Source organism: Lissotriton helveticus, chromosome 4_1, assembly GCF_964261635.1.
Source record: "Lissotriton helveticus chromosome 4_1, aLisHel1.1, whole genome shotgun sequence".
NCBI classification, from domain to species: domain Eukaryota; kingdom Metazoa; phylum Chordata; class Amphibia; order Caudata; family Salamandridae; genus Lissotriton; species Lissotriton helveticus.
In genome coordinates this window covers 98,113,168-98,127,162 of record NC_136063.1, presented here as the reverse complement: position 1 = coordinate 98,127,162, position 13,995 = coordinate 98,113,168, and positions in this window count along the sequence as shown.

Here is a 13,995-nt window from a genome sequence, read left to right as displayed (position 1 = left end):
CAAATTAGTGTTGCCTTTGACTATTGAATCGTATTTTCGTGCATACGTAAAAATTCTCCCTGTTTTGTAATCCATCTCATCACGTCTAAGTTGTCTTGATTTCCTCTCCTTGATGTCTTTATGGTGTCTAGATAATATATCTTTTAAAATCACATAATTTTTTTCAGTAGCCTCTTTGAGGTTCATGTCATTTATTTCCTTCTCTAGGGTGTCGATCTCAGCCTGTAGTTTACTGACCTTTCTATCTGAACTTTCAATTAAGATCATCATTAAAGTTTCAGAGTTAATAGTTAAAGACTGTTCCCACTTCACTAGGAGGTCAGGGTCCAGCTCGTCATAAGTGGGTAGGATTTGGGAACGTAAGCCCCTTGGCACTCTTTTGAGCCGTAAGTATTGTTTAAGGGTTGCTCCGTCCCACCACCTAGCATTCTCAGTTTTTTTCAAACGTTCCAGTTTAAAGAATTTCTCCCTTAATCCCATACTACGAGTGGTATTACCACTGGTTGAAGTTTTATTGTTATTAGTATTATCAGAGGAAAGGGTTCCAAATAACTCCTCAGCTTCTTTATCCCTGTCCATGATTATGTATGTCAACAGCAATTAGAATTTATAAACAGAAATCTAAACGCAGTGGCTGCCCTTCCCGGGACAAATTATAAACAACAGCAAGAGGGTATTAAGTATGCGGGAAGTAATGGCGCTCAAACAGAATTTGCGTACATATCCAAATTTGGAAAACAAACAGTAGTCACTGGTGCAAGCAGGGAGGGGAGACCCTACACAAAACCCCTCAATTTTAAATGTAAAAAGGTTTTTACACTTAAGATTCATGCAACAAAGTCCCGCGCACACAGATTTAAGTTTCAACAAGTATAGTACTCATATATGTATTTTACGAAAACAATAATCCAACGTCGATTCTTTAAATTTTGATGTGTCACTCCTTTTATTAGATGGTCACACCAATAGAAATTGACAGCCAGCCGACACGTGTTTCGTTATAGGTCAATACAATCATAGACACTATAACTCTTCAGGGCTGGAAAAATACAAAAAATGAATGACCTATAGTGAGTCTGCAACAACAATAATATGTTACAAAATACCAAAAGTGAATGTGCCATTTCTCTACATTCCAAAGAATAAAACCCGTCATAAGGAACCCAAAAGAAAGTGGTTGTATAAGGTTAATACAAACAGAAAGAGTAGCAATCAACTCCTAAGTTCGCGGTTAGAAGCATTGAAGTTTGTTATGGAAAAGGATAATCTTGCAAGTCAATTACTCAAAAAAAGGTATATATTATTATATATATATTTATAAAGTGGACAGACACCCGTGAAACAATTCAAACAAGAAATGAAAAGCATACTAATATTCGTCATGGTTACGTCCAAGTCTGTCAGCAGGATTCACAGTATAGTTAAAAAACATGTATGAGTGCGTTCCGAATACATACAAATTATGAGATCCAAAAGATATATATTGCTCTCATTGTAAATGAAGGCGTGATATCAGACAACCGCATGCAACTCCCATCAGTGTGATGCGTAATACAAAGTATTTACAACGATACCTCAATGGCTGAATCTTTATCTTTTAAGGGCTGTTTAGGTAAAGGTAGGTAAAAGAGAAAGAGAAAGGAAAGCGCAAATTTTGGTTGGTAAAGATTGTCAGGAAAAATACGTAACCCTCATTGCGGATGTCCGTATATAATTTAACAAAAGTTGCTCACCCCAAGTCCGGTGATAATTCCAACCCGGCAGGGTAACCAATATTATGACGAAGACGACAAATTGATGCTGTAAAGATATAATTTAGTAATCCACATTTAAGGATGTAGCCACAGATAGAACCTAATGGCAGAGTAAACAATTTCACCAAACACTAAATCTCACTAGAACTCACAATGAAGTATGAGCATTTCCACTTCAAATTATCAAAAGTCAAATAAATAGTCCCACAATGTATTCGAAGTCCATAAATTTAACACAACCAAGTGTCCATGCAAACGATAAATATGACTCTCACAGCCCAATATATACAACTATAGAGATCAGTTTTAAGCGACCCCAAACAGAAAAATCAGTCACACCTTCACCCACGAAGGCAGTCTCTTACCCGTAAATATCCAATCGCCCTTTATATAGAGGACGCCCAGGTAATGCACGTCAGTGCCATCCAAAGAATAATTGTATATGGGTCCAAAATATGTATTCAGATAAAATTCGTGACGGAATACCACATGGGTACGTGTGGTTTCCAGATTCTACAAGACAAGAAATATGGGAATAAAATTAGGCATAAATATCCCGTTGCTCGAAGGAAATCTAAAGTCAGCTCGTTTACATATAAAGCTTGAAAAGTTTGAAGGGCTGGCGTAATTACCTTGGTACAATCACCCTCGTTGTAACAGGCGTCCCCGACCCGGAAGTAACCACAACGCGCCCCGGAAGTCAAACTTATAGTTTCCAAGAGGCAAGCAAAAGGCTAGAGCGTAAACCTCCGTAATGGTTCACAAAATAGAAAAAGGACTGTGTCCATGCTACGGAAACTCCAGGTCCCAATTCTTTAGTCCTACATCAACCAAGGTATGTCAACAGACACCAACCGAGCATACAAATTGGAGAAATATGTAACTAAAGTAAAGGAGAGAGAAAAGGAAAGGAAATAAGCAGTTTGATAAGCCGCTGTTCATATCAATAGGAAGAGGATCGCATTTCCAACAATTATTCGGAAATGAACTCACATATTATTACATTGGTGAGAGAAAGGAACATGATATGTACAATTGAAAACAAAGTCAATAACAGTGATCATGCGATAATCAGCCACAGTGTGTATGTGGCAATGACACGACAACAAAAATCACACTGGCAAGTGGTAAATGCGAATATTACAACATCTACTTGCCCTAATGATAATGCGCATACTATACGTATTCATTGAAACCAAAATAAGTGAGGGTGAAGAATGAGAGCACCTACTCACCCTTCAGTCAAAATTTACCGAACAAAATATATAGTATATTATCGTTCATACAGGAAGGATAATATTGCATGTAAGAGACAAAAACGGGTGCAGGGTAAACCTTACAGGAGTGTTATCGTATAATCAGAAAATTTATACTAAAATTCTGAGTAAAGTACATCAGTCCCCCAGAAAAAATTGCATCTCCGGGTCGCAATTAAGACCCCGCCCCACTGTATGAAGTCTCATAATCCAGAAAGCTTCAGCACGTCTGAGGCGAAGCTCTCTGTTGCCACCTCTAGTGTCCATAGGGATATGGTCAATTCCAAAAAAGACAAATTCTTTTTTGGGACCTTGTGCGTGGCAAATACTTGCATGAATTGCCACCGGATATCTAGCATCTTGCTGTAAAAGAGCTCTAACATGTTCCCCAATCCTCTCTTTCAAGCACCTAATGGTGCTACCCACATACTGGAGTCCACATTTGCATTCAATAATGTATATGACGAATTTGGTTAAACAGTTAATGTTCATTCGAATCTCATAGGTTTTGTTGTCACAACCTTTAAAAATTTTTGTCTTGTGTTTAGCCCACCTACACACTCCACAGAAACCACATTTGAAAAAGCCCCTGTTGGGTGAGTTAAGCCATGTGTCAATTTTAGTAGTTCTAGGAACTGTAGGACTAAGTCTATTGCGTAAAGTCCTACCTCTCCTAAATGTAATTTGAGGTTGTTTGGCCACGTAATTGGTCAGTGTTTTGTCAGCTGTAAGGATACTCCAATGTCTCTTGAGACTCCTGCGAAGCACATGGCTCAATTCATTGAAGTCAGTGACCATACGTATATTATCTTTTTTGTCCCCATTAGGAGTAGGTTTGGGTCTTAGAGTATCTTCCCTCTTGACTCTTTTAATTCTCTTTTTGGCTTTTTGTATGATGTCAGGGGAATATCCTCGTTCTTCGAAGCGTTGTTTCATATCCTCAAGACATTCTTGAAATTCAGGCTCATCACTACAATTACGTCTGGCCCTGACAAATTCACCATATGGTATAGCACTTATTTGGTGTATAGGGTGTGAACTGTCTGAGTGTAAGATGGAATTACAGGCAGTACTTTTCCTAAAGAGACGTGTCTTCAATTTGTTGTCATCGGTGTATAGTTCTATATCTAAGAAAGAGATCTGTTTATCGCTAAATTCCAGGGTGAATTCCATACCATAAGGGTTGCTATTCATGTATGTAAGAAATTCCAAAAGTTCGCCCTGTGTACCTGCCCAAAGCAAGAGACAGTCATCTATAAATCTCCCCCAATAGATAATTCTGTCAATCCATTCCGCGCCTCTTGTGCCCCATATCCAATCTTTTTCCAGGCAACCCATAAAGAGACAAGCAAAACTAGGGGAAAATTTAGACCCCATTGCCACCCCCTTGGTCTGTTTGTACCATTTACCCTCAAACAGAAAAAAATTATTATTGAGGATAATTTGCATCATTCTTATTAGCATTTGGTTATGTAACCACTCCGTGGCTGGTCGGGTATTTAACATTCGTGTAACTGCCTCCACACCCAAATTTATGTTAATGTTAGTGTAAAGAGCGACCACATCTAAAGTTGCCATAATCATACCAGTTTGCCATTCTACATCTGCAAGGATGCTTAAGATGTGTTTTGAGTCTTGTATGAAACTCGGTAGATTACGTACCAAAGGCCCCAAGAAAACGTCCACGTATTCAGACAGTTTTTCAGTAGGGCCTCCGATACCCGATATAATCGGTCTACCAGGTGGGAAGTCTCGGTTTTTATGCACTTTGGGTAAAGTGTATAGATATGGAAAGGTGGGTCTAAATACCTTGAGGTAAGCTAATTCGTCATCATCCAATAGACCTTGGGAGTGCCACTCAACCAAGTGTTTATTGATCAGAAGTCCCAATTGGCCAATAGGGTTATGGCTCAATGGTTCATAACAGTTAGTGTCAGAAAGTTGTGTAAGGATTTCATTAGTATAATCAATTTTATTCATTATCACAACATTTCCTCCCTTGTCTGCCTCCCTTATCAAAATGGTTTGATCCTCATTGAGGTTCTTTAAAGCCAATCTTTCCCCTTTGGTGAGATTATCACTAAACAATTGCCCTCTATGTTTGTGAGTGGTTTTAAAGTCCCAATCGTCCAAGTCCTGTAGGACCCGTTTGTAGAAAGTGTCAACAGAATTCCCACCAGGGAGAGTGGGAGTCCATTTAGATTTGTTCTTCAAACCACTAGAAATAGGGCAGTTAGTGTCTATATCAAGATCTTCCAACAGTTGGGTCATAGTCAAAGGAGCATCCTCCATCTCGGTTATAGATAGTAACAATCGTGTCGCTTGTATTTCCTGAATACTCGGTACATCAGACACATTACTCATGTTTGCACTTGACACTGGTTTATTCATTTTGGGATTGCACACAAAAAACTTTTTCAACTTAAGTATTCTGACAAATTTGTACAAGTCAACCTTCATTTTGCACATGTCACCAGTTTCTTTAGGGTTAAAGCTCAAACCCTTACTAAGTAAGGAAACCATATCCAAATCCAGTGTTTTTGTAGACAGATTAATGACCTGTAAGTCCCTGCTCGTAGGTATTATTTCCTTACATTGCCTGAGCGGAGTTTCTTCTTGTACTCTTCCTGATCTGTTTTGTCCACCCCTTTGGCCCCTCCGGGTTTTGGATCTGGTGCTATTCGTCCTCCTTGGTTTCTGTTGCCCTTGCGTACTGTTCGGACTTCCTTTAAAAAAGCCGAAACTGGTGTGGTGTTACTGTTCTCATTTTCACTATTGCTAATGTCAGGGATACTATTGAGTGTGGAGCCAGAGGCTATAGAAGTATTGTCTGGTTCCGGTGTGGTGCCCAAATTAGTGTTGCCTTTGACTATTGAATCGTATTTTCGTGCATACGTAAAAATTCTCCCTGTTTTGTAATCCATCTCATCACGTCTAAGTTGTCTTGATTTCCTCTCCTTGATGTCTTTATGGTGTCTAGATAATATATCTTTTAAAATCACATAATTTTTTTCAGTAGCCTCTTTGAGGTTCATGTCATTTATTTCCTTCTCTAGGGTGTCGATCTCAGCCTGTAGTTTACTGACCTTTCTATCTGAACTTTCAATTAAGATCATCATTAAAGTTTCAGAGTTAATAGTTAAAGACTGTTCCCACTTCACTAGGAGGTCAGGGTCCAGCTCGTCATAAGTGGGTAGGATTTGGGAACGTAAGCCCCTTGGCACTCTTTTGAGCCGTAAGTATTGTTTAAGGGTTGCTCCGTCCCACCACCTAGCATTCTCAGTTTTTTTCAAACGTTCCAGTTTAAAGAATTTCTCCCTTAATCCCATACTACGAGTGGTATTACCACTGGTTGAAGTTTTATTGTTATTAGTATTATCAGAGGAAAGGGTTCCAAATAACTCCTCAGCTTCTTTATCCCTGTCCATGATTATGTATGTCAACAGCAATTAGAATTTATAAACAGAAATCTAAACGCAGTGGCTGCCCTTCCCGGGACAAATTATAAACAACAGCAAGAGGGTATTAAGTATGCGGGAAGTAATGGCGCTCAAACAGAATTTGCGTACATATCCAAATTTGGAAAACAAACAGTAGTCACTGGTGCAAGCAGGGAGGGGAGACCCTACACAAAACCCCTCAATTTTAAATGTAAAAAGGTTTTTACACTTAAGATTCATGCAACAAAGTCCCGCGCACACAGATTTAAGTTTCAACAAGTATAGTACTCATATATGTATTTTACGAAAACAATAATCCAACGTCGATTCTTTAAATTTTGATGTGTCACTCCTTTTATTAGATGGTCACACCAATAGAAATTGACAGCCAGCCGACACGTGTTTCGTTATAGGTCAATACAATCATAGACACTATAACTCTTCAGGGCTGGAAAAATACAAAAAATGAATGACCTATAGTGAGTCTGCAACAACAATAATATGTTACAAAATACCAAAAGTGAATGTGCCATTTCTCTACATTCCAAAGAATAAAACCCGTCATAAGGAACCCAAAAGAAAGTGGTTGTATAAGGTTAATACAAACAGAAAGAGTAGCAATCAACTCCTAAGTTCGCGGTTAGAAGCATTGAAGTTTGTTATGGAAAAGGATAATCTTGCAAGTCAATTACTCAAAAAAAGGTATATATTATTATATATATATTTATAAAGTGGACAGACACCCGTGAAACAATTCAAACAAGAAATGAAAAGCATACTAATATTCGTCATGGTTACGTCCAAGTCTGTCAGCAGGATTCACAGTATAGTTAAAAAACATGTATGAGTGCGTTCCGAATACATACAAATTATGAGATCCAAAAGATATATATTGCTCTCATTGTAAATGAAGGCGTGATATCAGACAACCGCATGCAACTCCCATCAGTGTGATGCGTAATACAAAGTATTTACAACGATACCTCAATGGCTGAATCTTTATCTTTTAAGGGCTGTTTAGGTAAAGGTAGGTAAAAGAGAAAGAGAAAGGAAAGCGCAAATTTTGGTTGGTAAAGATTGTCAGGAAAAATACGTAACCCTCATTGCGGATGTCCGTATATAATTTAACAAAAGTTGCTCACCCCAAGTCCGGTGATAATTCCAACCCGGCAGGGTAACCAATATTATGACGAAGACGACAAATTGATGCTGTAAAGATATAATTTAGTAATCCACATTTAAGGATGTAGCCACAGATAGAACCTAATGGCAGAGTAAACAATTTCACCAAACACTAAATCTCACTAGAACTCACAATGAAGTATGAGCATTTCCACTTCAAATTATCAAAAGTCAAATAAATAGTCCCACAATGTATTCGAAGTCCATAAATTTAACACAACCAAGTGTCCATGCAAACGATAAATATGACTCTCACAGCCCAATATATACAACTATAGAGATCAGTTTTAAGCGACCCCAAACAGAAAAATCAGTCACACCTTCACCCACGAAGGCAGTCTCTTACCCGTAAATATCCAATCGCCCTTTATATAGAGGACGCCCAGGTAATGCACGTCAGTGCCATCCAAAGAATAATTGTATATGGGTCCAAAATATGTATTCAGATAAAATTCGTGACGGAATACCACATGGGTACGTGTGGTTTCCAGATTCTACAAGACAAGAAATATGGGAATAAAATTAGGCATAAATATCCCGTTGCTCGAAGGAAATCTAAAGTCAGCTCGTTTACATATAAAGCTTGAAAAGTTTGAAGGGCTGGCGTAATTACCTTGGTACAATCACCCTCGTTGTAACAGGCGTCCCCGACCCGGAAGTAACCACAACGCGCCCCGGAAGTCAAACTTATAGTTTCCAAGAGGCAAGCAAAAGGCTAGAGCGTAAACCTCCGTAATGGTTCACAAAATAGAAAAAGGACTGTGTCCATGCTACGGAAACTCCAGGTCCCAATTCTTTAGTCCTACATCAACCAAGGTATGTCAACAGACACCAACCGAGCATACAAATTGGAGAAATATGTAACTAAAGTAAAGGAGAGAGAAAAGGAAAGGAAATAAGCAGTTTGATAAGCCGCTGTTCATATCAATAGGAAGAGGATCGCATTTCCAACAATTATTCGGAAATGAACTCACATATTATTACATTGGTGAGAGAAAGGAACATGATATGTACAATTGAAAACAAAGTCAATAACAGTGATCATGCGATAATCAGCCACAGTGTGTATGTGGCAATGACACGACAACAAAAATCACACTGGCAAGTGGTAAATGCGAATATTACAACATCTACTTGCCCTAATGATAATGCGCATACTATACGTATTCATTGAAACCAAAATAAGTGAGGGTGAAGAATGAGAGCACCTACTCACCCTTCAGTCAAAATTTACCGAACAAAATATATAGTATATTATCGTTCATACAGGAAGGATAATATTGCATGTAAGAGACAAAAACGGGTGCAGGGTAAACCTTACAGGAGTGTTATCGTATAATCAGAAAATTTATACTAAAATTCTGAGTAAAGTACATCAGTCCCCCAGAAAAAATTGCATCTCCGGGTCGCAATTAAGACCCCGCCCCACTGTATGAAGTCTCATAATCCAGAAAGCTTCAGCACGTCTGAGGCGAAGCTCTCTGTTGCCACCTCTAGTGTCCATAGGGATATGGTCAATTCCAAAAAAGACAAATTCTTTTTTGGGACCTTGTGCGTGGCAAATACTTGCATGAATTGCCACCGGATATCTAGCATCTTGCTGTAAAAGAGCTCTAACATGTTCCCCAATCCTCTCTTTCAAGCACCTAATGGTGCTACCCACATACTGGAGTCCACATTTGCATTCAATAATGTATATGACGAATTTGGTTAAACAGTTAATGTTCATTCGAATCTCATAGGTTTTGTTGTCACAACCTTTAAAATTTTTTGTCTTGTGTTTAGCCCACCTACACACTCCACAGAAACCACATTTGAAAAAGCCCCTGTTGGGTGAGTTAAGCCATGTGTCAATTTTAGTAGTTCTAGGAACTGTAGGACTAAGTCTATTGCGTAAAGTCCTACCTCTCCTAAATGTAATTTGAGGTTGTTTGGCCACGTAATTGGTCAGTGTTTTGTCAGCTGTAAGGATACTCCAATGTCTCTTGAGACTCCTGCGAAGCACATGGCTCAATTCATTGAAGTCAGTGACCATACGTATATTATCTTTTTTGTCCCCATTAGGAGTAGGTTTGGGTCTTAGAGTATCTTCCCTCTTGACTCTTTTAATTCTCTTTTTGGCTTTTTGTATGATGTCAGGGGAATATCCTCGTTCTTCGAAGCGTTGTTTCATATCCTCAAGACATTCTTGAAATTCAGGCTCATCACTACAATTACGTCTGGCCCTGACAAATTCACCATATGGTATAGCACTTATTTGGTGTATAGGGTGTGAACTGTCTGAGTGTAAGATGGAATTACAGGCAGTACTTTTCCTAAAGAGACGTGTCTTCAATTTGTTGTCATCGGTGTATAGTTCTATATCTAAGAAAGAGATCTGTTTATCGCTAAATTCCAGGGTGAATTCCATACCATAAGGGTTGCTATTCATGTATGTAAGAAATTCCAAAAGTTCGCCCTGTGTACCTGCCCAAAGCAAGAGACAGTCATCTATAAATCTCCCCCAATAGATAATTCTGTCAATCCATTCCGCGCCTCTTGTGCCCCATATCCAATCTTTTTCCAGGCAACCCATAAAGAGACAGGCAAAACTAGGGGAAAATTTAGACCCCATTGCCACCCCCTTGGTCTGTTTGTACCATTTACCCTCAAACAGAAAAAAATTATTATTGAGGATAATTTGCATCATTCTTATTAGCATTTGGTTATGTAACCACTCCGTGGCTGGTCGGGTATTTAACATTCGTGTAACTGCCTCCACACCCAAATTTATGTTAATGTTAGTGTAAAGAGCGACCACATCTAAAGTTGCCATAATCATACCAGTTTGCCATTCTACATCTGCAAGGATGCTTAAGATGTGTTTTGAGTCTTGTATGAAACTCGGTAGATTACGTACCAAAGGCCCCAAGAAAACGTCCACGTATTCAGACAGTTTTTCAGTAGGGCCTCCGATACCCGATATAATCGGTCTACCAGGTGGGAAGTCTCGGTTTCTATGCACTTTGGGTAAAGTGTATAGATATTGAAAGGTGGGTCTAAATACCTTGAGGTAAGCTAATTCGTCATCATCCAATAGACCTTGGGAGTGCCACTCAACCAAGTGTTTATTGATCAGAAGTCCCAATTGGCCAATAGGGTTATGGCTTAATGGTTCATAACAGTTAGTGTCAGAAAGTTGTGTAAGGATTTCATTAGTATAATCAATTTTATTCATTATCACAACATTTCCTCCCTTGTCTGCCTCCCTTATCAAAATGGTTTGATCCTCATTGAGGTTCTTTAAAGCCAATCTTTCCCCTTTGGTGAGATTATCACTAAACAATTGCCCTCTATGTTTGTGAGTGGTTTTAAAGTCCCAATCGTCCAAGTCCTGTAGGACCCGTTTGTAGAAAGTGTCAACAGAATTCCCACCAGGGAGAGTGGGAGTCCATTTAGATTTGTTCTTCAAACCACTAGAAATAGGGCAGTTAGTGTCTATATCAAGATCTTCCAACAGTTGGGTCATAGTCAAAGGAGCATCCTCCATCTCGGTTATAGATAGTAACAATCGTGTCGCTTGTATTTCCTGAATACTCGGTACATCAGACACATTACTCATGTTTGCACTTGACACTGGTTTATTCATTTTGGGATTGCACACAAAAAACTTTTTCAACTTAAGTATTCTGACAAATTTGTACAAGTCAACCTTCATTTTGCACATGTCACCAGTTTCTTTAGGGTTAAAGCTCAAACCCTTACTAAGTAAGGAAACCATATCCAAATCCAGTGTTTTTGTAGACAGATTAATGACCTGTAAGTCCCTGCTCGTAGGTATTATTTCCTTACATTGCCTGAGCGGAGTTTCTTCTTGTACTCTTCCTGATCTGTTTTGTCCACCCCTTTGGCCCCTCCGGGTTTTGGATCTGGTGCTATTCGTCCTCCTTGGTTTCTGTTGCCCTTGCGTACTGTTCGGACTTCCTTTAAAAAAGCCGAAACTGGTGTGGTGTTACTGTTCTCATTTTCACTATTGCTAATGTCAGGGATACTATTGAGTGTGGAGCCAGAGGCTATAGAAGTATTGTCTGGTTCCGGTGTGGTGCCCAAATTAGTGTTGCCTTTGACTATTGAATCGTATTTTCGTGCATACGTAAAAATTCTCCCTGTTTTGTAATCCATCTCATCACGTCTAAGTTGTCTTGATTTCCTCTCCTTGATGTCTTTATGGTGTCTAGATAATATATCTTTTAAAATCACATAATTTTTTTCAGTAGCCTCTTTGAGGTTCATGTCATTTATTTCCTTCTCTAGGGTGTCGATCTCAGCCTGTAGTTTACTGACCTTTCTATCTGAACTTTCAATTAAGATCATCATTAAAGTTTCAGAGTTAATAGTTAAAGACTGTTCCCACTTCACTAGGAGGTCAGGGTCCAGCTCGTCATAAGTGGGTAGGATTTGGGAACGTAAGCCCCTTGGCACTCTTTTGAGCCGTAAGTATTGTTTAAGGGTTGCTCCGTCCCACCACCTAGCATTCTCAGTTTTTTTCAAACGTTCCAGTTTAAAGAATTTCTCCCTTAATCCCATACTACGAGTGGTATTACCACTGGTTGAAGTTTTATTGTTATTAGTATTATCAGAGGAAAGGGTTCCAAATAACTCCTCAGCTTCTTTATCCCTGTCCATGATTATGTATGTCAACAGCAATTAGAATTTATAAACAGAAATCTAAACGCAGTGGCTGCCCTTCCCGGGACAAATTATAAACAACAGCAAGAGGGTATTAAGTATGCGGGAAGTAATGGCGCTCAAACAGAATTTGCGTACATATCCAAATTTGGAAAACAAACAGTAGTCACTGGTGCAAGCAGGGAGGGGAGACCCTACACAAAACCCCTCAATTTTAAATGTAAAAAGGTTTTTACACTTAAGATTCATGCAACAAAGTCCCGCGCACACAGATTTAAGTTTCAACAAGTATAGTACTCATATATGTATTTTACGAAAACAATAATCCAACGTCGATTCTTTAAATTTTGATGTGTCACTCCTTTTATTAGATGGTCACACCAATAGAAATTGACAGCCAGATTAGAATGAATCATTATAAAAGAAGAGAGAGAGACACCTTATCACTGTTTTAGTTATAATGATATGCATCCCATACCTTAAATGTATGGCATGCAACGTGTTCCATTTAAAGATCGTAAGGTTCAGATCCAGAAGTCCTGGGATGTATATCAATCAAACAATTCTCTACAAAAAACGAATAAAAATAAGAAATATAACGCAAAACATCCCAGTCATTTATATGTGTTGCAGATGTATGTTTGTTTTTGTGGCATATCGGTAGATTATTTCTATTCAAATTATATTTAATCATTCTGTCTCCCTGTGCCACATTTCCTACAATTCTTGAGTTCAAATATATTCAAAGAAGCAATACATTTAAAACACCCTTATCCACACCGCTCCATACGGGGTTGAGTGCCCTGGTAAAAAGCAGAAAACCCAGGGAATTCATTACCCAATAAGATGTGTCGTGTTTCAAAACAGTTATTAGCATCAAAAAATTAATTGGGCACAGTATAACTGGCTCAGAAAGCACTCTATAATAAAATGTGGAAACCAAAGGGAATGGGCTCAATATGCCCATCACTACATCTGTGTAGATGAAGTAAAACGGTACCAGCCATCTCAATAAGAAAATGGATATGTCCGTAGACCTTAGACAATTTAGAGAAAGTAATGCATCTCATCATTAATATTAAGCCCATATTTCGACATATACATGACGCCTCACGCTGTCTCAAGAGCAATTCTCCATCACCCCCACGCTATGGCATCTTGACATGATCAATACCATAAAAGCTGAAGGTCTTATCATTTGGATGCTCACACTCTATATGCATTGAGACCCTATATTTATCATCTCTATTCTTGATGGCTCTGGCATGTTCTTGTATACGCAGTTTGAGGCTGCATATACTGCTCCCAATACTGGCCAATTGTAGCCTGGATGAAGATTTCACTAAAATATCAGTAAAATGAATACCAGTTTCTTTTTCTGATAAAATATGCATCATTACATATGTGAAAATATACAATAGATAAAATATGAAAACACAAATAAAATAAGACAAATGAGTGACGTCTTCATTCTACAAAACAATGTAATTAATATTAATATTGTTTACATATGTACAACTTTTTTTTATTATATTACTAATGAACAACAATACTAATAATACTACCAAATATTACTACTGTGTATACATACCAATAAGATAAATCAAAAGATTTCAGAATAAAAATATAAAATAATTAGGCGCACTCCAAAATAAATAATTTGTAAAAGAAATAGGTAACAACTAAAAGGGATAC